Source organism: Kogia breviceps, chromosome 10, assembly GCF_026419965.1.
Source record: "Kogia breviceps isolate mKogBre1 chromosome 10, mKogBre1 haplotype 1, whole genome shotgun sequence".
Classification (NCBI taxonomy): domain Eukaryota; kingdom Metazoa; phylum Chordata; class Mammalia; order Artiodactyla; family Physeteridae; genus Kogia; species Kogia breviceps.
Genome location: NC_081319.1, coordinates 25376955 through 25402042, shown reverse-complemented (window position 1 = coordinate 25402042; position 25088 = coordinate 25376955). Strand labels below are relative to the sequence as shown.

The 25088-nt window shown below is 40.8% G+C and overlaps 1 long non-coding RNA gene across 1 annotated transcript in view; it reads left to right on the top strand.

Moving 5' to 3' along the window:
• LOC136794975 (uncharacterized) overlaps nt 1-16834 on the top strand; it is a 113548-nt gene extending 96714 nt beyond the window's left edge. The window contains exons 2-3 of the long non-coding RNA XR_010842519.1: nt 5294-5408; nt 16430-16834. This is a non-coding gene — a long non-coding RNA (uncharacterized lncRNA). The remainder of the gene's footprint in view (nt 1-5293; nt 5409-16429) is intronic.
• The last annotated feature ends 8254 nt before the right edge of the window (nt 16835-25088 follow it).

Below are 25088 nucleotides of genomic sequence, written 5' to 3'. Positions count from 1 at the left end.
GCATTTCTATACACTTACAACAAAAGATCAGAAAAAGAAATTAAGAAACCAATCCCATTTACCATCACAACAAAAAGAATAAAATACCTAGGAATAAACCTACCTAAGGAGGTAAAAGACCTGTACTCAGAAAACTATAAGACACTGATGAAAGAAATCAAAGATGACACAAACAGGTGGAGAGATATACCATGTTCTTGGATTGGAAGAATCAACATTGTGAAAATGACTATTCTACCCAAAGCAATCTACAGATTCAATTCAAACCCAATCAAATTATGAATGTCATTTTTTACAGAACTACAATAAAAAATTGTAAAATTTGTATGGAGACACAAAAGACCCTGAATATCCAAAGCAATCTTGAGGGGAAAAAAATGGAGCTGGAAGAATCAGACTCCCTGACTTCAGACTATACTACAAAGCTACAGTAATCAAGACAATATGGTATTGGCACAAAAACAGAAATATAGATCAATGGAACAGGATAGAAAGCCCAGATATAAACCCATGCACCTATGATCAACTAAACTATGAAAAAGGAGACAAGGATATACAAAGGAGAAAAGACAGTCTCTTCAGGAAGTGGTGCTGGGAAAACTGGACAGCTACATGTAAAAGAATGAAATTAGAACACTCCCTAACACCATACACAAAAATAAACTCAAAATGGATTAAAGACCTAAATGTAAGACTGGACACTATAAAAGTCTTAGAGGAAAACATAGGCAGAATACTCTATGACATGGATCACAACAAGATCCTTTTTGACCCACCTCCTAGAGAAATGGAAACAAAAACAAAAATAAACAGATGGGACCTAATGAAACTTAAATGCTTTTGCACAGCAAAGGAAACTATAAACAAGACAAAAAGACAACTCTCAGAATGGGAGAAAATACTTGCAAATGAATCAACGGACAAAGGATTAATCTCCAAAATATATAAACAGCTCATGCAGCTCAATATTAAGAAAACAAACAACCCAATCAAAAAATGGGCAGAAGACCTAATTAGACATTTCTCCAAAGAAGACATACAGATGGCCAAGAGGCACATGAAAAGCTACTTAATATCACTAATTATTAGAGAAATGCAAATCAAAACTACAGTGAGGTATCATCTCATACCAGTTAGAATGGGCATCATAAGAAAATCTACAAACAACAAATGCTAGAGAGGGTGTGGAGAAAAGGGAACCCTCTTGCACTGTTGATGGGAATGTAAAATGATACAGCCACTATGGAGAACAATATGGAGGTTCCTTAAAAAACTACAAATAGGACTACCATACGACCCAGCAATCCCACTACTGGGCATATACCCTGAGAAAACCATAATTCAAAAAGTGTAATGTACTAAAATGTTCACTGCAGCTCTATTTACAACAGCCAGGACATGGAAGCAACCTAAGTGTCCATCAACAGATGAATGGATAAAGAAGATGTGGCACATATATACAATGGAATATTACTCAGCCATAAAAAGAAATGAAACTGAGTTATTTGTAGTGAGGTGGATGGACATGGAGTCTGTCATACAGAGTGAAGTAAGTCAGAAGGAGAAAAACAAATACCATATGCTAACACATATATATGGAATCTAAGGGAAAAAAAAGTCATGAAGAGACTAGGGGTAGGACGGGAATAAAACAGAGACCTACTAGAGCACAGACTTGAGGATATGGGGAGGGGGAAGTGTAAGCTGTGACAAAGTGAGAGAGTGGCATGGACATATATAGACTACCAAATGTAGGGTGGATAGCTAGTGGGAAGCAGCCGCATGGCACAGGGAGATCAGCTAGGTGGTTTGTGACCACCTAGAGGGATGGGATAGAGGAGGGTGTGAGGGAGGAAGACATAAGAGGGAAGAGATATGGGAACATATGTATATGCATAACTGATACACTTTGTTGTAAAGCAGAAACTAACACACCATTGTAAAGCAATAATACTCCAATAAAGATGTTAAAAAAAAAGAGTGAGTATGTTGCTCAATAAAGTTCTTGGTGAAAATGAAAAAAACCAAATAAAAAACAACAGACCCACAGGATATCCAGATATATTTGTTATAAGACATGGATATCAAAATAATCAAGGTAAATAGGGGAAAACATTAATTAATAAAATAGAGAATTCTGGTGGAAAACTGGATATTATACGATGGGATCAAGTGGAAAGTTGAGAATTAAAAAAATGTAATAAGCGAAATTAAGTACCCAACCAATCGGCTTAACAGAAGTTAGATACAGATGAAGAGAGAATTAGGAAAGGGAGAGAGAGGTCAGAAGAATGAAGAGGTATTATTCTCCAATATGATTTTGAGGCTAGCATAACCTTAATACCAAAAGCTGAGAAGGATGTTCCAAGAATGTAAATCTATAGGCCAACTTTCCCATGAAAATAGATTTTTAAAATTCTAAGCAGAGTATTAGAATTCTGAATCCAACAATATTCAAAAAGGATACTATACTACAAAAAAACAAATTTACTCTAGAAATGCATGGTTGGGTTAACATTCAAAAATCAGTCAATACAAATCAACATGTTAATAGCATGAAGGAGAAAATGTACATAATTATCTCAATAGTTGCAGAAAAGGCACTTAATAAATTCTACTTGCTTTCATGATAAAATATAGCAAACTATATTTTATAATGAAAGGGAACTTCCTTATTCTGATAAATCAATTTTTGAAACCTATACTAATGTCATATTTAAGTGAAATACTGAATTTTACCTCAGATTGATAATAAGACAAATGTGCCTATTATTACCTCTTCTATTTGCCATTGGTTCTATCTTTTATGTGTTTGGGAATACTCCTGTATATATTTTTTCAAATCAATAAAAAAAGGCCAGACAACTCAACAGAATAAAGTAGGTGAAAGTGTTGAACTGGTACTTTATAAAAATGATATTAAACAACAAATGAACTTGTACAGAGTGCTCACCTTCATTAATCATCAAGTACATGGAAATTAAAAGCACAATTTGATACACAGCCAGCAGAATGGCTGTGGGAGAGCAAACTGTATTATCCCTTTGGATAACTATTTGACTGTATCTACTATAATTGGACTTACATATATCTTAAGACCCAGCAATACTCCAAACAACACATGCTTCAAAAGACATGTACATAAACATGGCATTAAACAAATCCTTGAAATAACTCAAATGTTGAAATAATTACAAATAAATTGGGTATATACATACCCATACAAACTATACAACAATGAACAATGAGTTACTGCTATGCACAACAGAAATGACTCTCATAAATATGTTACACAAAAGAATCCAGACACAAAAATATGTGTCATATGCCATTTCATAGCAGCATTGTTCATAATAGCAAAAATCTGAAGATAACCTAATATCCATAAACAGGAAGATGGATATGCTGTGAAGTATTTACATAACACAGGTCCAGAAATATTGAAAATGGATGAACTAGCATTTCACGCACAAACACATTAAGCGAAAAAAGCAAGGCATAGAAGAACACTAGATAGTATAATAGTAAACTAATATACTGTTTGGAGAGATATATATTTATATGGAAAAGGAAATGATAAACCCAAAATTAAAAATGGTAGCTTCCTTAATAAAATGTAAGCTCCAGGAGTCAGAGCTTTTTGTCTGTTTTTTATTTTACTGTTTTGTATTACCTAGAACAGTGCATGATACATAATAATCATTCAAGTGAATGCTTTTGAATAAATAAATAAGTGAGGAGAGAGGGATTGATATGGGGAGTTGCAGTAGACTGGTAAAGTTCAGTTACTTAAGCTGGGCGATGGGTACTTAGGGTATGAGTAGTAGTATTTCTTATACTACATATATGTGAGATACAGTCTTCTGTATTGTAAAGTATAATATGCTATAAAATTAAAAATATACTACTTAACTTTCATACTGAGAAACAATACTATATAAATATAAAAGATATCCTCACCCCATCCCTCAGACCCAATGTATTCCTGCCTCTGCCTTGGCCCTCACGGGAGATACGAACATTGAGTAGAGGGTAGTCACAGGAAGAGTCTCAGAGAGTTTGGGTGACCCCATATTTTAGGTAAAAAAAAAAAAATCAAAATTCATGTAAGAATAAAAATAATGTAAAATTTTTTACATTATGATTTCAAATCAGAATGTCCGTGTTGGTACGTCCTGCTTTGTGCCTGAGTGAGAACTAAGGAGTGAAGAAGAAGGAGAGAGAGGTGGGTCCACTTGAGGGGATTTGAGGTCATGGATGACTTGTAAGAGGAGCAGTATTTAATTCTTATTTTTTCCCTTTCTTTAACTCCAAAGAGAATTTTCACAATATATGCAAAAGTCTCTTTTAGATGAGTCAGTACAAAACACCTATACCAGCGTGTCCCCAAAATACTGTCTTAGAAAAGGGGAAAATTGCCCAACCTAACCACATGCAATAGTCTGCCAAAAACACCATTTCCCCAACACCATGAAAATCAACTGGAAATCAGTCCTGTTCTTTAGTTTCTTTTACAATTTTTCTTCTTTCAAAAACATGCCATCTGTTTAAACAACTTGGAGGGTAAATGTTCTTATTAGTGTGCCTTTTTCCACAGGGTATTTTAGTTCATTCCAGCAAGTTCTGGCCGAGTGCCTGTGGTGTGCCTAGCACCTTATGGATGTGTGGAAAGCAGTAGGTTCTAGTTCAAAAACAGCTCAAATACAGGGCAAAACCTATACTCCACCACAACCCACTTCATCAGTCAAGAAATCAGGTAATTTCACTCCTTGCCATGTTATCTAGAAATCTACTTCGGTATTACTGAATGTCATACATATGTTATCTTAAGAACTTTTTTTTGTTAGGATACCTTAAAGATATTACAAAGATGAGTTACCAACTTCAATATGATATTCTACAATAAGTACATGTAGTCTTCAAGGAATTGCTATCAAAATATGTAAAAATGTCTACAAACCAGTAAGAATAACACAAACAATCCAAGAGAAAAACGGGCAGAAAACAGGAGTAAACATTTCACAGGGGAGGAAACACAAAAGTACAACAGGTGCATAAAGAAATGTTCAGTATTATTAGTGATCAGGAAAATACAAATCAAGATCATGTGAGATCCATTTTCCTGATGGCTGAGTGGCCAAAATGAAGAAGGCTGACAATACCAAGTAATGGAGAGGATATGGATCCATAGGTTTTCATATACATTATGGGTAGGGGGGTAAGTTGGTGCCATCTCATTAAATCTACTTTGGTATTATCTCTAAAAGTTATGAATTCACCTTCTCTTTAACAGCAGTTCTACAGTGAAATGTTTACCCATGTGCAACAAGAGGCATGCACTCAAATGTTCAGAGCATCACTGTGCACAAGGGCAAAAACCCAGTGACAACCCAGGTGCCCACCAATGGGTGAGTGGATGCTTAAACTGTGATATAGTTATCAATGGAATACAGCAGTCAAACCAAGTGAACTACAATAGCATATAATAATACAGAGGACTCTCAGCAACATTACATTAAGTGGAGAAAGCCCCAAATACTGCTTAAGTGTGATATGCTTTTTATAAAGTTAAAAACAACTAACATAAGAAAATAAGGTTTGGAATGGAAAGTATGGTAGTTATAGTTAATAATGCTGCATTACAAATTTGAAAGTTGCTAGAGAGTAGATTTTAACAATTCTTATCACAAGAAAAAAATCTGCAACCATGTATGTATACTGATGGATGTTAACTAAACTTATTGTGGTGATTATTTTGCAATATATACAAGTATTAAATCATTATGTTGTACACCTGAAACTAATATAGTGTTATACGTCAATTATATCTCAATAAGAAAAGGAAATATACTCTTCTACTCTGTTTTGATATGCAATTGCATGTACTTAATTAAAAAGGAAAGTAGAATATATTTTAAAATTGAATTATTAAATACCTTCCATAATATTAAAAAAAAAATAAAGTTTAGAAATAGAGAGGCAAGTGAACAAAGTGAGAGAATGGTGATCACAGTATGCTGGGTCAGGTACAATGATGCAGAAGAACAGAACCCGTGCACCATATGGCTAGAAGTTGCCTATTATGACGATCTTAGCTTCTGTTTTGCACATTGAATTTCCGAACGCTTGTTAAGGTATAAAATAACTAGCAAAATAAATATAAATGGGTCATGAAAGGACCAAGGAACTGAGTCACAGAATAAAGATTATAGTTAATTTACTCCTGTGCATCTGAGGTTCATGATAAAGAAAACAAGCTACTTGTTATAAAGAGAATATAAACATAAAAAATGTAGGATAGTTTTTAAAATTTAAAAGAGAGCATCTGTGTACTGCTTCAAATCATCCTTTGTACCACAAGTGCCCCATACGGTATGACTTACAACAGTGAACAACAGACAGTTTCTGCTTGCAAGGAATTCATGGTTGGTAGAGAAGGTAAACAAGTGGGTAGTTATAACACAGTTAACTAAGTGATGGGATCATCATAAAGAAGTAAAAGGACACAGAGCAGGAGGTATGACACAAGCCTGGGCATGGAGGAAGTCATATTAAGAAGGTATAAAATCTAACTGTGGACTTGAAAGGACAGGATATTTTAGGCCCTTTCAAGGCCCTCCATGGGAAGGAGAGAGATGGGGCTTGGGAAGTCAACAGGGGCCTCATCATGAAGGGCCTTGTGAGCTAAACAGTGGACTTGGGGCCTTATCTCAAGAGCCACAGGAAGTCATCAAAGAGTTTGAGAAGTCACATGATGAGGTTTCCGGCTTCAGAAACAGCAGGATCAGAGGCAGAAAGCCTCAGTTAGATGACAAAGATTGATGCCGTTATCCAGGTGGGCCATGGTGGTAACCGGAAGCAATGGCAGCACAGAGAGAAGCAGGCAGATTAGGGAGTCACTGTGGAGGGAGAATAAGAGGGCTCAGAAATTTACTGGATACAGGGACCAAATAAGAGAGGCAAGTCAATAATGATCCTGACTTCAGGTAGCTGGGAAGATGGTGGCGCCAGATGCCAAGACTTGAGAAAATGGGAGAAAGCACAGGTATCTTCTTTTACAGTGCCTCTCACGTGGCTCAGCATTGGTTCACAGTGTCTCACGAGCCTTTTCACATAAAGCTGACATTTTCTCAGGAAAGCATGGCTCACAAACACGAAAATCCTCTTCTTGTTTCCAAACACCTGGACACAGTTGTTAAAGATGCAGTATCATGGGAAGAACGTTGAAATAAAAGTTTCCAAATCCATGACCTAACATTACAAAAGCTGCTTCACCTTATTTTCTAAGTCATTCCTGGGTTCATTACTTGTGCGGCTAACTATTCGTGTCACTGACCCCCAATTATAAAATGAGGTCAGAGCTCCTCTGTGATTATCTTCCTTCTTTTTAAAAGCAAGATAAAAACCTAAGCATGGCTCCACTGGGCAGTACCTAATAATAAAGTACTTCGCTTCAGGCACATCATAAAGCAATTGCACATATTCCTTCCTTTTCAAATGGAGGGTCATCAACACGTAATGTAAGCAACATTAATTTCCTAGGGAATGATTGCCAAGGTTAAATTTTCTGATCAGTGACAAATAGGAATGCATGGACCTATATCTATGTAAAGAGTTCTGTGACGTGGCCAGTACTATGGTCATTTTATAGCTAATTCCCTCAGAAACCTTTAAAGCAAAATGGCCATGGAGTGATGCATTGCCAGAGGCTGTAAGAAATGTCAGCCCATTACCACCAGATCAGTCCCTGAAGGGTTACTGTTAATATTTGGCCTCAGGGAGAGAGGAGTCAATAAAAATCCACATGTAGGGTACTTTATATACTCATGGGCAAGCAAAGGCAAGGCTAAGGGAAGTAGAAATCATTTACATTGCACATAAGAAGGAGCATTAATATCAGTTACCAATTCTCATACTGCAACTGTGTGTGTTTATGTGAACGGTAATATCGCAAAGCGGTTAGCAGAATGCAATTTGGTGTCGCAGAGATTAAAGTCAAACTCTGGCTTTGTCATTTAAGAAGCAATGTGACTCTGAATAAATGATTTAAATTCTCTAAATCTTAGTTTCTTTATTGATACAATGGACAATATACCACTTCCTTGGGTTTAATGAGTTAACACACGCAAAGAATTTAAACTGGTATCTGACATATCTCTAAGCATTAAAAACAATGGACACAGGGCTTCCCTGGTGGCGCAGTGGTTGAGAATCCACCTGCCGATGCAGGGGACACGGGTTCGTGCCCCGGTCCGGGAAGATCCCACATGCCGCAGAGCGGCTGGGCCCGTGAGCCATGGCCGTTGAGCCTGCGCGTCCGGAGCCTGCGCTCCTCAATGGGAGAGGCCACAACAGTGAGAGGCCCGCGTACCACAAAAAAAAATAAAAATAAAAAAATAAAAAAAAATTAAAAAAAATAAAAACAATGGACATAATGTAAGTAAAGCAACATAAATGTATAGTAATATACATCAGGCTAAAGTCTGATATTAAACCTAGATGCCTAGTATAACTAAAATGCTGTAAAATACTAAATTTGTGGATAGTTGATTTTTAACATGGCTTGCAGGAAACATAATAATATCATATTCCATTGACTCTATGATGTGCATTTTAAAATATTTAAATGAGAGGCATTAACTTTGCCTGCAAATATATATCAAAACTTCTGGAAAGGATGACAGCAGCTTGGAAGAAAATTCCAGACCCACTAATGGAACATTCTTTTCAGAAATGCCACATCATCAATGTTCTCCTTGACATGGAGGATGACATTGTAGAACGTCCCTAACGACCCTCATCTGCAAAATGATTCAGAAGAACCAGACCCTTAATGGGAAGTTCTAGAAAATACCTCCTCCCATTTGTTTTGTTTATGCTTTCCGTGTTATACATGCACAACAGTAATGTTTGATAAAAACATATGTCTAGGGCTTCCCTGGTGGCCAATGCAGGGGACAAGGGTTTGAGACCTGGTCCGGGAAGATCCCACATGCCGTGGAGCAACTAAGCCTGTGTGCCAAAACTACTGAGCCTGTGCGCCACAACTACTGAAGCCTGTGCGCCTAGAGCCCATGCTCCGCAATAAGAGAAGCCACCGCAACGAGAAGCCCGTGCACGCAACGAAGAGTAGCCCCCGTTCGCCACAACTAGAGAAAGCCCACGTGCAGCAACAAAGACCCAATGCAGCCAAAAGTAATAAATTAAAATACATAAATTTAAAAAACACATATGTCTAACTAGGTCTGCTTATTAAACAGAGCACTTTCAAATCATTATAAAATAAAAATTCTAGTGCTAAAGTGCTGTGTCATAGATTAACTGTCAGTCTTTGTCATATTGGCTCATAAATAATGGAACACCTCACAACTGATGACAACTTAGCTTTACTGAAATATGATAAACAAAGTACAAACAGTCAAAAGAATTTAGAAAAGTTACAAAACTGAGTTGCTAAGGGAAAATTTATCTGGGTTCAAATCTTAGCTCCTCTGTTTCCAGTTATGTTAACTTTGGACAAATGACCATCCCTCCAAGCCACTGTAACTGGCAATTTTACGTAAGTCATTAGGTAAATTGTGTGGATTAAATGAAATAATACAGATGAAATGTTGAACACTGTACTGTGCAAATATTTCAAGACTGCAAGGGATGACTGATATTGTTACTATAATAATTAATAATCTACTGCTTTAAATATGAAAATACTTCAGATATGTGTCACAGCTTATAACAGAAAGCTATGTTATGTCCGTCAATCATCCCTGTAAGACAAAGATACCCATGTAAATATATAACTTAAGTTATAAATTGTTTCTGTATTTTAATTTAAGGATAATAGAAGAATGAATGAATAGATTTGAAAGGTACATTAATAGTGGTCTGAATTAAAACGTCATTTAAGTTCCCTACTCAAAAATTTATGTTGGGGAAGTCCAGGGCATTACAAAGACAGGTGGCTACTTTCTAGCTGAAACTGATAAACAGGAAGAGAAAGTGATTGCTGATGAAAAAAGTCCGGCCATGTGTACTAGGAATACAAGGACTGAAGACATCACTGTCAGTAACATGAGTTTCAAACAAAAGACTTAAACTGGGAGACTTACAGATGGATACACTAACCTTACAACTGAACCATTATATGTATGGACAATTACGAACAATGTTCTAGCGTACACAGTGGGAGGTATCACTTCATTTGGCAACAGTGAATGAGATGATGGCGTGTCATAGACACATATGCCTTCCTGATGATCCTCCCTCATTGATTCTCAAATTTAAGATTCCTTTGAAAGAAAAATTGTGGTTTGCTGGTGTATCCAGTGATTTTATTATAATGCTACTTAAATGCATACATATAAACCTAGATACAAGCAGATGTAAAGTTAAGTGGAATCAGAGGAAAAAATAAAAGCCAAGCCAAGCCAATACAATTAAAATTGATTGCATTTGTTAAATGGAATTGCTGATGCTGTTTTGCTGGAGCCCAGTAACTGCCTGTGACACAAGTATGGAATTGACCGAACAAAGATTCCTTTGAGTTCAGCCCTCCTCAAACATCAAGTTGGGGGTGATGAGCCATTTTCCTGTCACTTTCCTCTATTTGAACTACTTTACCCCTCACTTGACATGCATATATTAAGTCTGCCTCTCTTCTCTTCTCCTCTCTTCTCTAATAAATACATGGTTCCAATGTATCATAAACCCAACTGCAAAGAAGGACACTGTAGTAGTTATCTTTTGCTTTTTAACAAACACCACAAAACTCAGTGGCTCACAACAGCATCATCACTTCTCTCTCATGGTTTCTTTGGGTCAGGAACCCATGAGGGGTTCAGCTGGGTAGTTCTGGCTTGGGTTGGGGGGTCTTTCATGAAGTTGTGGTCAGATGGTGGCTGAGGCTGGAAGTCTTTATCACTCGCATGCCCAGTAGTTGGGCTGGGAAGACTTGAACAGCTGGGGCTCCTCTACCAGCATCTATGAAATCTCTTCCTTGGGTCTGTGGCGTGACAGCTTTAGGAAAGCCACATTTCTTTTTTTTTTTTTTTTTTTTTTTTTTTTTTTCGGTATGCGGGCCTCTCACTGCTGTGGCCTCTCCCGTTGCGGAGCACGGGCTCCGGACGCGCAGGCTCAGTGGCCATGGTCCACGGGCCCAGCCGCTCCGCGGCACGTGGGATCCTCCCGGACCGGGGCAAGAACCCGCGTCCCCTGCATCGGCAGGTGGATTCTCAACCACTGCGCCACCAGTGAAGCCCAAGCCACATTTCTTAAATGGTGTCTCACTTTCTTCCCAGGTACATGCCCCAAGACAGAGAGCTAGGTGGAAGCCATATTGCCTTTTCCAGCCTAGCCTTGGGAGTCACGCAAGATCACCTTACCTCATTCTTCTCATTAGAAGCAAGTCACTAAGTCTTGCCTGCATCCAAGGGAAGGAAAATTAGAATCCTCTTTTGGAATGGGGGAGTATGAGAGAACTTGCAATATATTTGAAAACCTTCAGATATTGACATCATGTGGCCATATTTCATTTAAAAATGTTCATCTGCATGATTCATTGTATGCTTTCCTCCCTTTACACAGCTCATAGGGAATTCACAGAACCCCAAGAAAAGGTAAGTCATCCCCCACTGGTCTGTGGATACCCCAGTTTGAGGAAAATTCACTTATGCTCCAGTTACAATACATGAAGTGGAGGTTTCCTTAAATTATGGGGTAGGAGACAATGGACTTCAAAAAATAGAAGAAAAGAATAGTCTTGGGAGAATGTTTTACTAGATTACATGTTAAGTCAAGAGATGTATAATTTACCTGAGGTAATGAAATCAATTTTATTTTAAAGTTCGCTTTGGATTTGATATGAGATGCCCAAAACAGACCTATCCAGGATTAAGTAATCTTTAAAAATGGCTCTCGAAAAACCAACGTTCCTTATGGTATACTAACGCAAGCACTCTGTTAAGGACTTCAATCATTAACCAAACATATCCTGATAGTAACAAGACAGATTTCTGAATCCTTTGAGACCCCATCAAATGTCCTTTATAAGGGTCAAGCTGTTCTTTTTTTTTTTTTTTTTTTTTTTTTTTTCCGGTACATGGGCCTCTCACTGTTGTGGCCTCTCCCATTGCGGAGCACAGGCTCCGGACGCGCAGGCTCAGTGGCCATGGCTCACGGGCCCAGCCACTTCACGGCATGTGGGATCCTGCCGGTCCGGGGCACGAACCCACATCCGCTGCATCGGCAGGCGGACTCTCAACCACTGCACCACCAGGGAAGCCCCAATCTGTCCTTTTTTGATAGAGTTTTGGTTCACTCGCTTATTTTGGTTTTATTACCCCAAAGATTAATGAATAAAAATGAATACTTGTAAAACACTACGTTAATTATATGCATCTGCATTTACGAGCTCTCCTCTTAAAAATTTTCTTTAAAATAGAACATGGAAAAAAAAATAGAACATGGTTTCTTAAAACAATAAAATAATTTACCCTCTCCCCCAAAGAAGAAATAGGAAGAGAAGACAAACTGGAAAGTGTTTTGTGAATTGGTGAAGCTGAAGAACTTGATGTATGCAAGGATGATTTTTATTTATTTTTAACTTCCTTTCCCACATATTCTAACGGTGGTTAAGATGCCCCATCCAAAAAGGGAACCCTCCTACACTGTTGGTGGGAATGTAAGTTGGTAAAGCCCTTATGGAAAACAGTATGGAGGTTGCTCAGAAAACTAAAAATAGAGTTACCATATGATCCAACAGTCCCACTCCTGGGCATATGTCCAGACAGAACTCTAATCCAAAAAGATACATGCACCCCTATGTTCATAGCAGCACTCACTATTTATAACAGCCAAGACATAGAAACAACCTAAATATCCATTAGCAGATGAATGGATAAAGATGTGGTACATATATACAATGGAATATTACTCAGGCACAAAAAAGAGCAAAATAATGCCATTTGCAGAAACAAGGATGCAACTGAGATTATCATCCTAAGTGAAGCAAGTCAAAAAGAGAAAGACAAATACCATATGATATCACTTATATGTGGCATCTAAAATATGACACAAACGAACATTTTTATGAAATAGAAATATACTCATGGACATAGAGAACAGACTTGTAGTTGCCAAGGGGGAGGGGTTGGGGGTGGGATGGAGTGGGAGGCTGGGATCAGCAGATATAAGTATTATACAGAGAATGGATAAATATCAAGGTCCTACTGTATAGCACAGAGAACTATATTCAGTATCCTATGATAAACCATAATGGAAAAGAAGATTAAAAAAAAGAAGATATATATATGTATATATATAACTGAACCACTTTGCTGTACAGCACAAATTAACACAACATTGTAAATCCACTATACTTCAGTAAAAAAAAAGGCACCCTGCATAAATAGCTAGGACTTGGTGTCAAGATCCTGCAGTGTTCATTCATTATTCAGTAAATATTCACTATTACACATAACATCCTTCTAGGTCCTGGGGTATGTAAGAGTAATAATGCAATCTCAGTCCCCATGGGTTTTATGGGTCTAATGGGGAAGACAGGCATTAAGCAAATAATTTTAAATGTAATAAATGCTACAACAAGGAAATCATAAGGTGCGAGGGGAATGCTAACTTAGTCCCGGGGGAGAGGCTGGAATGGGGAATGACATGTAAGCAAACATCCAGAGAATGAGAAGGAGATCACCAGATGTAAAGGAAAGAGATGGGGAGCTTTCTGGTTTTTTTCTATATTTGCTATCAGCCACTGTAATATCTCTTGCTTCAAACATTATACAAAGAAGTTGTGCTACCACGGAAACAGATTTCTGGGGAGGTGTAACAGGGGCATGGATATTGCAATGGCCTGAGTGAGTCCTCTGCAAACCACCATCTCATGGGCGCAGGCCGCTGGGACCTAGACGGCTTTCAGGCTGGCTACCAGCGCACCATCAGTTGACTCTAGCTGGGCATTCTGTGCCTCAGAGCCTCTCTTCCACTAACAATTCCTTTCTCCATCTCTGCTGCTGCTGAGAAGAGTGAGAGAGAACAATTTACCTCCCACTGACTTCAAAAGGAGCCTGGGCCTGCCGTCTGGTCTGCGTAGCTGGCAAGGGCTGCTTTCCCGGTATTTCCCATTTGTTGTCAGTGGGGCTGCTGTGGCTTGAGGAATGCCTCTGCCATGCCCAAAAGAAACAAGGAAAGTGAGAGAGGGGGCAAGACTCCTCTTGCCTCTGACAGTTCAGGTGCCCTGAACGCCTCACTCTATGGGCAAGATCTGTCTTAGCGAACACCTGGAAGGGCATGAAAAGACCTCTACGGAGTCCCCAAATGCTGGGGCTGAGCCTTCTCCTTTCTGGACCCCTCATGCTGTCTTGGGCACGCTTGGCACGATGAGCTGTCATCTAGCTCATATTTGAGAGAGCAGTGTTACCCCAAGCGATTGAGATGTGGCCTGCAACTCACCCAAGAAGTTCCCATAATCTGGAGGGATAACAGTCTGTGTGCTGGCTTCTGTGTTCACGAAGGGCTCGTGTTAAAGCTACTTAACGGAGGGAGGGAACTGACTAATGAGAATGGAAGCCGGCCACAGGGACAGACATTAGCCCTCTAATTTCTGAATTGTGGGGAGGTCCAGGAATCCCGAGGGGAGAGGGAAATCGCCTCAGGATAGTACAACTTGCTAATTGGTCTGGACATATTTTAGAATTTTAACAATAGGTGCCTGGTGAGTAACTGGATATTTGGTGCAGCGTGTATACGTCCTCAAAGGACAGGTGTGCACTGCAACAGAACTGGGGCTTCAGAGCTAGATTTCAGTGGCCGGTTCTTTAACCTGCTGTGTGACTTTGGGGAACTGGCTTACCCCCTTCAATCTCAGTTTTTCTATCGGGCTACATGATAGCTTCCTTCCGATCCTAACACTGGTTTTCACAATTTCTAAAGCCATGATCCAGGCACTGTTTTTATTCTTTAACACAAAATATGGTGTTGTAATTGAAAGCCTGGGTCCTGCTACTTGGGTCTGAATCTTGCTCAGTGATCCTGGGCAGGTTCTATAAGTTTTCTCGGTCCCATTGCTTCAAATGTAAAAAGGGGAGTATAATAAATCACATGGGGTTGTAGTAGATGAGGGTTACAAGGGATAATGCAAGAAAAGAATTTAGAACTATGCTTGGTACAGAAGCACGCAAGAGATGTTACTTTTTATTATATTAATGGCCAGAGTTGGGTGAAGAGCTACAGAGCATTTCTCTTCATCCTTCAAACCCATCCATGAACTACAAGGCTAGTTTTCAAGTGCAAGCTGCCTTCCTCTTGAGCTGTACTCCTAGTGTTAATGGCACACTGAGTGTGAGGGGGAGAGGGGACACGGGCCAGGTCTTCAGAACGTGTTGCAGGCATGGCCAAGGGCCTAGTCTCTGATGTCTCAATCTGTTCGGGAGGACTCTGCCACGTGCCAACTTTTGCTAAGCCACGAAAACATTTAGAGTTTATGTGAAATGAGAAGTTCAACAAAGGAGAATTCTTCCTTTTGTTGGGATGTGCAAGTGGTATTTCAAGGACTCTTCATTTCAGATGGTATCTTTTTCCATCTGGAGATGTGACTAGGCAGAGGGAAGTGGGGGAGGCTCTGGATGGTACATCTCCTAGTTAGGATTTTCCTACTAAATTCTAATCTGAAGGACATGGACATATGAAAGTGCACTGTAGACTCAGAATTTCAGTACAAGAGTACTGATAATAAAGTTCCCATCTCCCAAATGGATACAGTCATAAATTATAATTTGTTATAAGATGGTTGAAATCTGGGGAATTTAGAGCCCGTTTCATTGAAGGGTCCAGGAAATGTGTTGACTTCAAGCTTGGGTAGTTCAAGTTGCTCAAATATTTTCACTGAGACTTGTTCTCACTCCATCTTTCAGCTCAGTTTTCCTCTATTCCGGCTTTATTTTCAACGAGATTTTTCCCAAGTGGTGGCTACTAAGTCTACTAGTACCTCTAGGCTTGCATTTTACCAATTTCGAACGCCAGCAGATAAACACTTATTTTCCAATCATGCCAGCAAAATCCCAGGTGGGATTCTCAGGGGTCCATCCTGACTCCCAATTCACTGAGGCCAAGGGAAACAGCCCTCTGACTGACTGAGCTCAGGCCACAGACCATTTCCTCAAGCCAAGAGGAAATAGTCAACTCAAACTTCACACACTAAGAATAAGTGGAAGGCTGGTTGCCCCAAAGAAGAATGGAGTGTTGTTCCCAAAAGAAGGCAGTCAAAACCCCCTCCAGATCCCATTCCAAACAAGGACTTAGAATGCAGAAAGCCATCCACACACACGTGCCTATAGACGTTTATCTGGAAACTGCAGTGAAATAGCTGGAAAAAATCAGGTGTTCATTTTGATGAATCATTTTGCTGTTTCCCTTTCTTCAGCAAAGTCCTGGAGTTTCACTCATCCAGCAAAGTCTCGCCTCTGTAGAGCCTTCACCCTGTGCCTGGCGCCGAGTAGGAAGCTGAGGACCAGGAAAGAGCAGGACGTTCTGGCTGGAGCAAGAACATGCCACCCACCTGTACTGCTCTCCAACATGGGTTTCTGTACTCTATCATTCTTCTCAAGCAACCACGGATCTGCTTCTCTCCCTTTGAATGCTGAGGGCTCCGTCTCCAAGTTCCTTTGCTGGAAGGCATATCATGAAATGGGATGTCCTGCCAGGGACACACATAAGAAATCTGAACTGCATGGCCTCACATAAACCCCATTAGGTCTCAGTCAAGGGCTCTGTTCCCCTGCAACAGGTGTAAGGACAAAAGGCCTACTGTCCTTAGGAGACTATAGGATAAATAGAAAGAATATGTCCTTGCTAGTTAATCTGCTGGCGATAAAGAGTATTGTTTTATCTCCTGCCATCTCTACAGTTCCATGGGATGAGAACTATTGTGACACAAAGTCCCCTTTGTCTTTGCAATCCAAGGAGATGTTTAAACTGACCTTTCATAGATCCCTCTGTGGTCACAATCTGAGCACTGAGTTGGTATTATGCACTGAGGGGATTATTTTTATTCTCCAAAAGGCACTATCATCTACAGAGATGCTATGATGCTGAAAAACAGTGTGATCCTCTTCCGCTTAAAAAAATAGGCTTTTTTTTTTTTTAAAGTGGTTTTAGGTTTATAGAAAAAAATGAATCCAAAGTAGAATTCCTATCTGCTCCCTCAGCCTGGCCCCTCCAATCCAGTTCCCCCTATTGTTCACACCCTACATTAATGTGTTAGTGTAGTATATTGGCTATAATTGATGAGCCAATACTACAACATTATCATTAACGAAAATCCATAGTTTACATTAGGGTTTACTCTTTACAATGTATATTCTATGGGTTTTGACACACATAATGACTTGTATCTGCCTTTACAGTATCAGAGAATCATTTCATTGCCCTAAAAATGCTCTGTGCTCTGACTATTCAACTCTCTCTCCTCCCCAATCCCCGGCAACCACGGATCTTTTTACTGTCTCCATACTTTCTTCTTTTCCAGAATGTCATGTAGTGGGAATCATTCAGTAGGTGGCCTTTTCATATTGGTCTGTTTCACTTAGCAATATGCATTGAAGTTTCCTCCATGTCTTTTTGTGGCTTGAGAGCTCATTTCTTTTTGTTGCTAAATAGTTTCTGCTTAATAGTTAAAGCTTTCAGCCTATGAGAAGAATAAAGTTATCCCCACCTCTCACTTCCTCCTTCACCAGCATTTTTGTAAACCTGAGAGATTACGATGCTCACCAAAGTTTTTAAAAGTGGTCTTACTCTATGTGTTATTTGAAAGAATTAAATATTACAGAACAGGGCTTCTCTGCTGGCGCAGTGGTTGAGAGTCCGCCTGCCGATGCAGGGTGACGCGAGTTCGTGCCCCGGTCCGGGAGGATCCCACGTGCCGCGGAGCAGCTGGGCCCGTGAGCCATGGCCGCTGAGCCTGCGCTCCGCAACGGGAGAGGCCGCAGCAGTGAGAGGCCCGCGTACCGCAAAAAAAATTACAGAACAATTTCAAGTACCTTTTTTAAGACTCGAGGAATGCAGAGCAAATTCTAATATTTCAATCCCAGCCAAACTAGAGAAGGTCTATTTAGGCTGGTGTTCTTGGCATCTTTTCAGAACAATTTATATCTCTGTAATTTGTGTTTTTCTGGAAATAAATGACTTCCTGACTTTTTTTTTCCTAGCAGCATTGGAGGTCCTGCTCACCTGTTTACTGATAACATTTGTTTTTAATACATGAACCAAGAATTTCTCTTCTTTATTTCCGCAACAGCATTCACTTTGTTCATGAGAAGAATGGTAGTGGAGGAGTTCCCATTCTCTAATTTGCTGTTTGATAGTCATAAAATGCACAGGCTTTAGAATTAGAGGAAGTGAGGTGAGCATCCCCGCTCTGCCCCTTGACTAACTGTGTGTCTTTCTTTTGTTTTAAATTTATTTATTTATTTATTTATTTTTGGCTGTGTTGGGTCTTCGTTTCTGTGCGAGGGCTTTCTCTAGTTGCGGCGAGCGGGGGCCACTCTTCATCGCGGTGCGCGGGCCGGGCCTCTCACTATTGCAGCCCCTCGTTGTGGAGCACAGGCTCCTGACACGCAGGCTCAGTAGTTACGGCCCACGGGCCTAGTTGCTCCGCGGCACGTGGGATCTTCCCGGACCAGGGCTCGAACCCGTGACCCCTGCATTAGCAGGCAGATTCTCAACCACTGCGCCACCAGGGAAGCCCTAGCTGTGTGTCTTTTCACAAGTCATTTCTCCTCTCTCCGCCCCAGTTTTTTCTTTCATAAACCGCAGCCAATAATAGGCTCTTGTAAGACTGTCCTGGATATGGAAGGAGATAATCCACGGAGAATGTTAAGCACAGTTTCAACAACAAAAAAACTTCCTCAAACATCAGCCAGGCCACATCAGGCAACTGGCCTGTGTACAAAGGAAATGCTGAGTACAGAGAAGATGCTCATGAAATCATTTCTGATTGATCAAGGGGGCAAAGGGAGAGTAACCCTATCTCATGTAGACTCTCAGAGAACACAGTGGAGGAAGCCAACTTAATTGGGATTGAGCGTGATGGAGCAGATTAGGTACCCTGTGCAATCTTATGGAACCAAAAACATCACTCCTACTACCTTTTGCCTCTACCCCTCCTGAGAGGTAGGACCACTGCTAATAGCTCACATCCTTCTCTTCTCTCTGAAAGCCCATTTCCTGAGCAAGCGTCATGCTTTGGAAAGGTGATTAGCAAACAAACCCAGTTCCCAGGTTTAATGGACAATTTCTTCAGGGTGAAACTGAAGGGTACAGCACCATTCTCTGTCTCGCCTTCTCTTCACCCCTCCCCCACCCCTCAAGTAACTTATCTCCTAGTTATTAACATCCCAACGGTGCAAGAAATCTCAACCCCACACAACATAAGAGCTAACTACATATATACTGTGGGTATCCTTTTTTAATCCTACTTTTGCTTTTTAACTACTTTCATTTTGCAGACAACGACTCCCTTGCCAGAGGCAGGATAAATAAACTCAGACACATCCTGTCTCTTTTACATCTTTGTTTATCCATAAACTGTCAAAGATACAGATGAAAATCCACTAAAGCATGCATGAAGCAGTTAGACAAAGGCCAAATGAGACTGGAGCATAAAAGCTTGATGTTAGAGAAGATATTATCTAAAATGATACCAAGCAGCTCTATGTGATGACATGAAAAAAATTAAAGATACCCACAAAAGATGACCAACTAATACAGTTAAGAATGGACTCAATTGTGCAAGAAAGTAATAATGAAAAAAAGGCAATGTGAGAAAGTATCTATATAGTTAGTGGGAAAGTGATAAAGCTTAGGGGTTAAGAGCATAAACTCGGGAATGAGAGTAGATTTGAAACCTGCCTCCTCATTTACGTTTTACCTTTAACTGCGTGACATTTAGCTACTCCAAACCTCACTTTCCTCATGTGTAGGTGGGATAAATTAGTATCTACCTCAGAGGATTATTTTCTGAAGACTTGCTGAGATAAAATATAAAAGTGCTTGATAATGCTTGGCTCAGATAGACTTCCAATAAGAGTGAGCTGTTATTTTTAACATGTTAATAAGGAGTATGAATCAAAGGGCACATAGCATGCAGTGTGGTCCCATTTTACTCCCATAAAACCTTTTATTCCAGGGCATCCTGTGAAGTTTATGTTCTGCATAAAACAATTTGGGAAATGCTGCCTTAAATAAGTAAAACCTAAGACTTGGGTTGGGTGGGTGGGGAGATGGGATGTATGCCTTAAATATCCTCATTAGAAACTGAAGAGTTTTAAAGTAGTGCTTATAGTTATTTCTGTAACATTTTGTGCATCAGGTTAGGGGTCAGGAACGTCTCCTCTGTGCTGTCCTCACTTCTGCGAAAGATCAGATTTCATTTCCATCATGCCTACTAACAGTAGCTTTTCCGGGACCCACCAAAAAACAAGGACTGCCTGCTCAAACTGGTTGCAAGCTTTGCAAAGCAAAGTTTTCTCTTTTGACCTCTACCTGGGCAGCAGGCCTGTGTCTACCCTATCCTGCTCCTGAGTGAGCATTTCCCCTTGTGTCCTATGAACACAGAAGCCATCACCTCCTTAGGGAGCCTGGAAGAAGCATCTGGAGCCTCTCTGGAGAAGAATAAACTGTGTGCAAGGTTATGGATGTTTTATGATCTGTAAGAGACAGACAATCCAAGGTGCAGGCTTGCAGCTTGATTTTTTTTTCCTTTTTTAACGCAAGGAAGCGCAGCAGTGAAATTCATTTTCCATAACTCCCCAAGCGGTTTTGCAATAAATCTGTGAATTTAATCAGCCTCCTCTGTTGAGGCAATCTTTCCTAATTGGGCACTTGTGGAGGACAATACACATGATGACAAAAAGACTTCATCTCTGGAAAGGAGGCCAGAGACTCATCAGTGAAACCGATAATAAAGCTCCCATCCCCCAAAGAAATGGAGCACGGGCCTCCCGTGCCACACCTGATACCAGGCTCACCTGGTCTCAGGTCATATTCGTCTTTTAGACCATCATCTCTTTCTCCTCCTTCCTGGTGCCAACAACAAGAAAATGAAAATTCCGAAACGAAAAGCGAGCCTCTCCAGCACCACATCGGCCAGTAACTAAGTGGACTACTAAGTCGATTTCTAGAAGTTTCCCAGAAGATTGCAATAGAGTGATGGGGGAATTGCATGAGAACTGAAAACAAAGCTAAAACACAGAATCTGAACAACATGATCTTGTTTCTCTTTCTCTGACTGGGGATTCTGACTCCTCTCTGCCAATCCTGGCAGTAACGGTGGGGTCTGGAAGGGCCCCGGGTAGGACTGTCATACACAAAGCTGTTGGCTATCCACTGGCAAAGCAACCTAGTGTAAAAACAAAAAAAGAAAGAAAAAAAGAAAAACCAGGGATGTGGCTCTAGATGTCTCATGTTCCCTAATTATTGGACAAATTTGACCTCCAGATTTAGCTGGTATCTGTCTTGGTAGGTCAGGAGTTGAGAGAGAGCGATCCCAGCCATGGAGGCAGGACTTTCAGAGCTGTTGTCCCCATTTGAAGGGACTGGAGAGGAACGGCAGGTGCAACCTACGTTCCTCCATGCTGGAAAATGAGACAAGCAAAGCATGGTAATGAATTAGAAGTGGAGGAGAAGGAAGAATTTCACAAGGATGTCATCTGTCCCAGGCCATCCAGCTGAGCCTGCCATTCCGGCACCCTTTTCATTCTCTGCATCTGAGAGCATCTTGACTTGTCCCCCCCGCCCCAACCCTCAGGGCCATTGGCGGTCAACAGAGCATGTTGGAGTTAAACACAGGAACTCACCTCTGGTCAGCAGCCACAGAACCAAAACGGGAGGATGAGCTCTGAAAAATGCCATCTTCCCAGTGAGCTGGTCACAAACTCAAAAGAGCCAGTGTGTTTCAGCTCCTGTAGCCACAGGCCCTCACTGGCTAGTGAATAGGGGCACTGATGGGGCAGAAACGCAATAAAATCCCAGGTGCCTTCATTTCAGTCCTGAGTTGTGGTTTCTCTTTTTCCTCCCACTGGCCAGCTTCAGCATGAACTGCTCCCAAAACCAACAGTAAAATTTAATCACCACTCCTTGCAGGAAAAGAAGAAATCCTCATCCCTTCTGGGAATTTTCTTTTGGTGTTAAGTCTTGCAGGCTTTGGCACGCCTCTCATATACACACATGCTGTAGGGGTTTCCAGATGACTCTTCTCTGTAGAACAGGGCTCTCGACAAAGTGTGGTTCTCAGACAAGAAGGATCAGCATCACCTGAGAACTCAGTAGAAACGCAAACTCTTGGTCTCACCCGGTCCTACTGAATCTGAAGCTCTGGGAACTGGGCCCAGCAATCTGTGCTTTAACAAGCCGCCAGATGTCCAATGCGCACTTAATTTTGAGAACCACCAATACAGGCTGCTCATTTCTTCTGAATTCCTCGTATTTTTATACCTGTGTCTTTGGTCCTCCTGTTCCCTCCATTTGGCATGCTTCTTTCTTTCCAGCTTGGGAGGCTCCTAGTCACTCTTTTTTTTTTTTTTTTTTTTTTTTGCGGTACGCGGGCCCCTCACTGTCATGGCCTCTCCCGCTGTGGAGCACAGGCTCCGGACGCGCAGGCTCAGCGGCCATGGCTCACGGGCCCAGCCGCTCCGCGGCATGTGGGATCTTCCTGGACTGGGTCACGAGCCCATGTCCCCTGTTTCGGCAGGCGGACTCTCAACCACTGCGCCACCAGGGAAGCCCTCCTAGTCACTCTTTAAACTGCTCCGAAACATACCCTCTCCTATTTGTAAGCCCCCCCGCCAACACCATCTTCTCCACACAAGCAGAATCAACTGCCTTATTAGTGTTCTGACAACACTTCAGGCAACCACTAATATATTATACTACAATCACCCTATGTGTGTTTTCCATAGCAGGCTGAGAGGTCAGAAAAATGTCTAATTCAGCAAATATTTTATACAAAGTATCACAGGGCTATCACTGTGTTAGCTCTGGTGATGCCAACATAAAATAATAAAAATCTTCATTAAAAGTGGGACACTGCCTCATTTACACAACTCATTGCTGCATGCCAAATGAGACCGCAAATCCCAGGCTTAAAGTCTCACCTCTGAAACGTGCTAACTGTGTAACCATGGGCAAATTATTTAACGTCTTTAAATCTCACTCACTGCAATGAGAGGCCGGTAGTGTTTATGGGGTGAATAAACCCACATGCTTTAGTGGATTAAACCCAAATAACCCAATCTAGGAGTTAAGTCTATAGATTCAGCAGCTACTTTATTTCTTGAGGCAGAGAAATAAAGGATATCTGTATCTTATATCTGTAGGAGACAGAAGGGAGAGAGACAGAAGAAAGTCCTGGGCAAGTAAGAAGCTACAGGAGAACATGCAGCAGCAAATTCAGATGCCGTTTGATAACCAACAGCTCTCAGACTCAGGTCCTGCCAAAGTCACTGCACCGACGGGATGGGGGACCCAACTGAGTGAAATGTGTTTTGCTTCTGGCCAGGCCCATTTCTTCCTTTGGGAGCAGAGGACACCATGGCAAAGGGAATTTTTGAAATTGGGTCCCACAAAATGTAAAGGAACGAACACAGGCAAATGAACCATTCACTGAATCTCTTTGTGAGTTCTTGCATATTATTATCCAACGATGGACGGGCTTGACCATTCAAAAATGGGAATACATTCTAAAAATAATACCCTTTTCATGAAAAAGCAACGCTGTAATTTTTCCAGGGGTCAGCTGGGTACCATGCATATTTTAATAATCTCTTTGGGTAGCTGGAGTGGGACTGGTTTGGTGCTATTATAGGAGAAGGGATTTTGATGTGTAGTTTTCTCTCCTCTTTCTGAGGTTGTGGTGGACACGCAGGCATCTAAATTTTGCAACTCTGTGACTAAAATGACACCCCTACTTCATGGTTTGGGGCTATTTTTCCAAAAGTGGGCACAGATGGTGTTTCTGTCTCCTCTAGAGAATATTTTAGGATGTAAAGTCTCTGAAATAAATTATTCAACTGAGGCCAAAATAGCCTTCTGGAAAAAAATCATATATGAATAGGAAATAAGAGCAGCCTGGCTGGGGCTGAAAAAAAAGAAAATGCAGCTGGTTTTTAGAAATGGTAATATTTGTAATAATGCTTGTATTGGGAATGTAATGAGACCTGGAATTGTGGAAGTGAGCACAGCTTTACCAAGGAAATTTAGTGACTGTTTGTCCTTTCATCCCCTCCCCTCCCCTTTTTCTTCTCTCCCCTCTCCTCTTCCCTCTCGTCCTACCCCCCTTCTTCTCCCCTCCTCTCCTCTCCTCTCTTCTCTCTCTCTCGCTCTCTCTCTCTCTCACACACATACACACACACACGTACACACACACACACACACACACACACACAGAGGGATTGATGAAGAGTAGACAAAGGTCTTTACTTCTAAAACTTTGATGAGTATATGAATTGCCTGGGGATTCTGTTCAAGTGCATCTTTAGACTCTGTAGCTCTGGGGTGAAGCCTGAGAGTCTGCATTTCCAACAAGCTTCCAGATTAGGCTTCTTTCCTGGCCGGCAGATCATACTTAGAATAACACGTGCTAGAGGAAGTTTTATCATTACATACACATGATTATATGCGTGATTTGCCAGGCTAGTAAATGAATTCTCTCACTCATTCCTTCAGTCACTATTTATTGAAAACTTCTCTGTACTGGGCTCTGTGCCAGGTGTTGGGGAAAAAATGATGAGCCTAACAGACCCTCTCCCTGTCTTTGTTGAGAGCCCAGTGCCTATGACAAACAATCAGATAATCACATATTGAAATATAATACTGCAACTATATTAAGTCCAATGAAAGGTGCAGGGGTGATGAGATCTTAAAATGGGGTGTCTTCATTAGAGGGTTAAAAAAGGATTCCCTGAGGGAGTGATATTGAGCTGAGCTATGAAGATAATAACAAGAGTTGTCATCATTATAGCAGCAAGCATCTAACCATTATTGAACACGTACATTGGGCTTTACTATCTCTGGACATTTTCTCATTT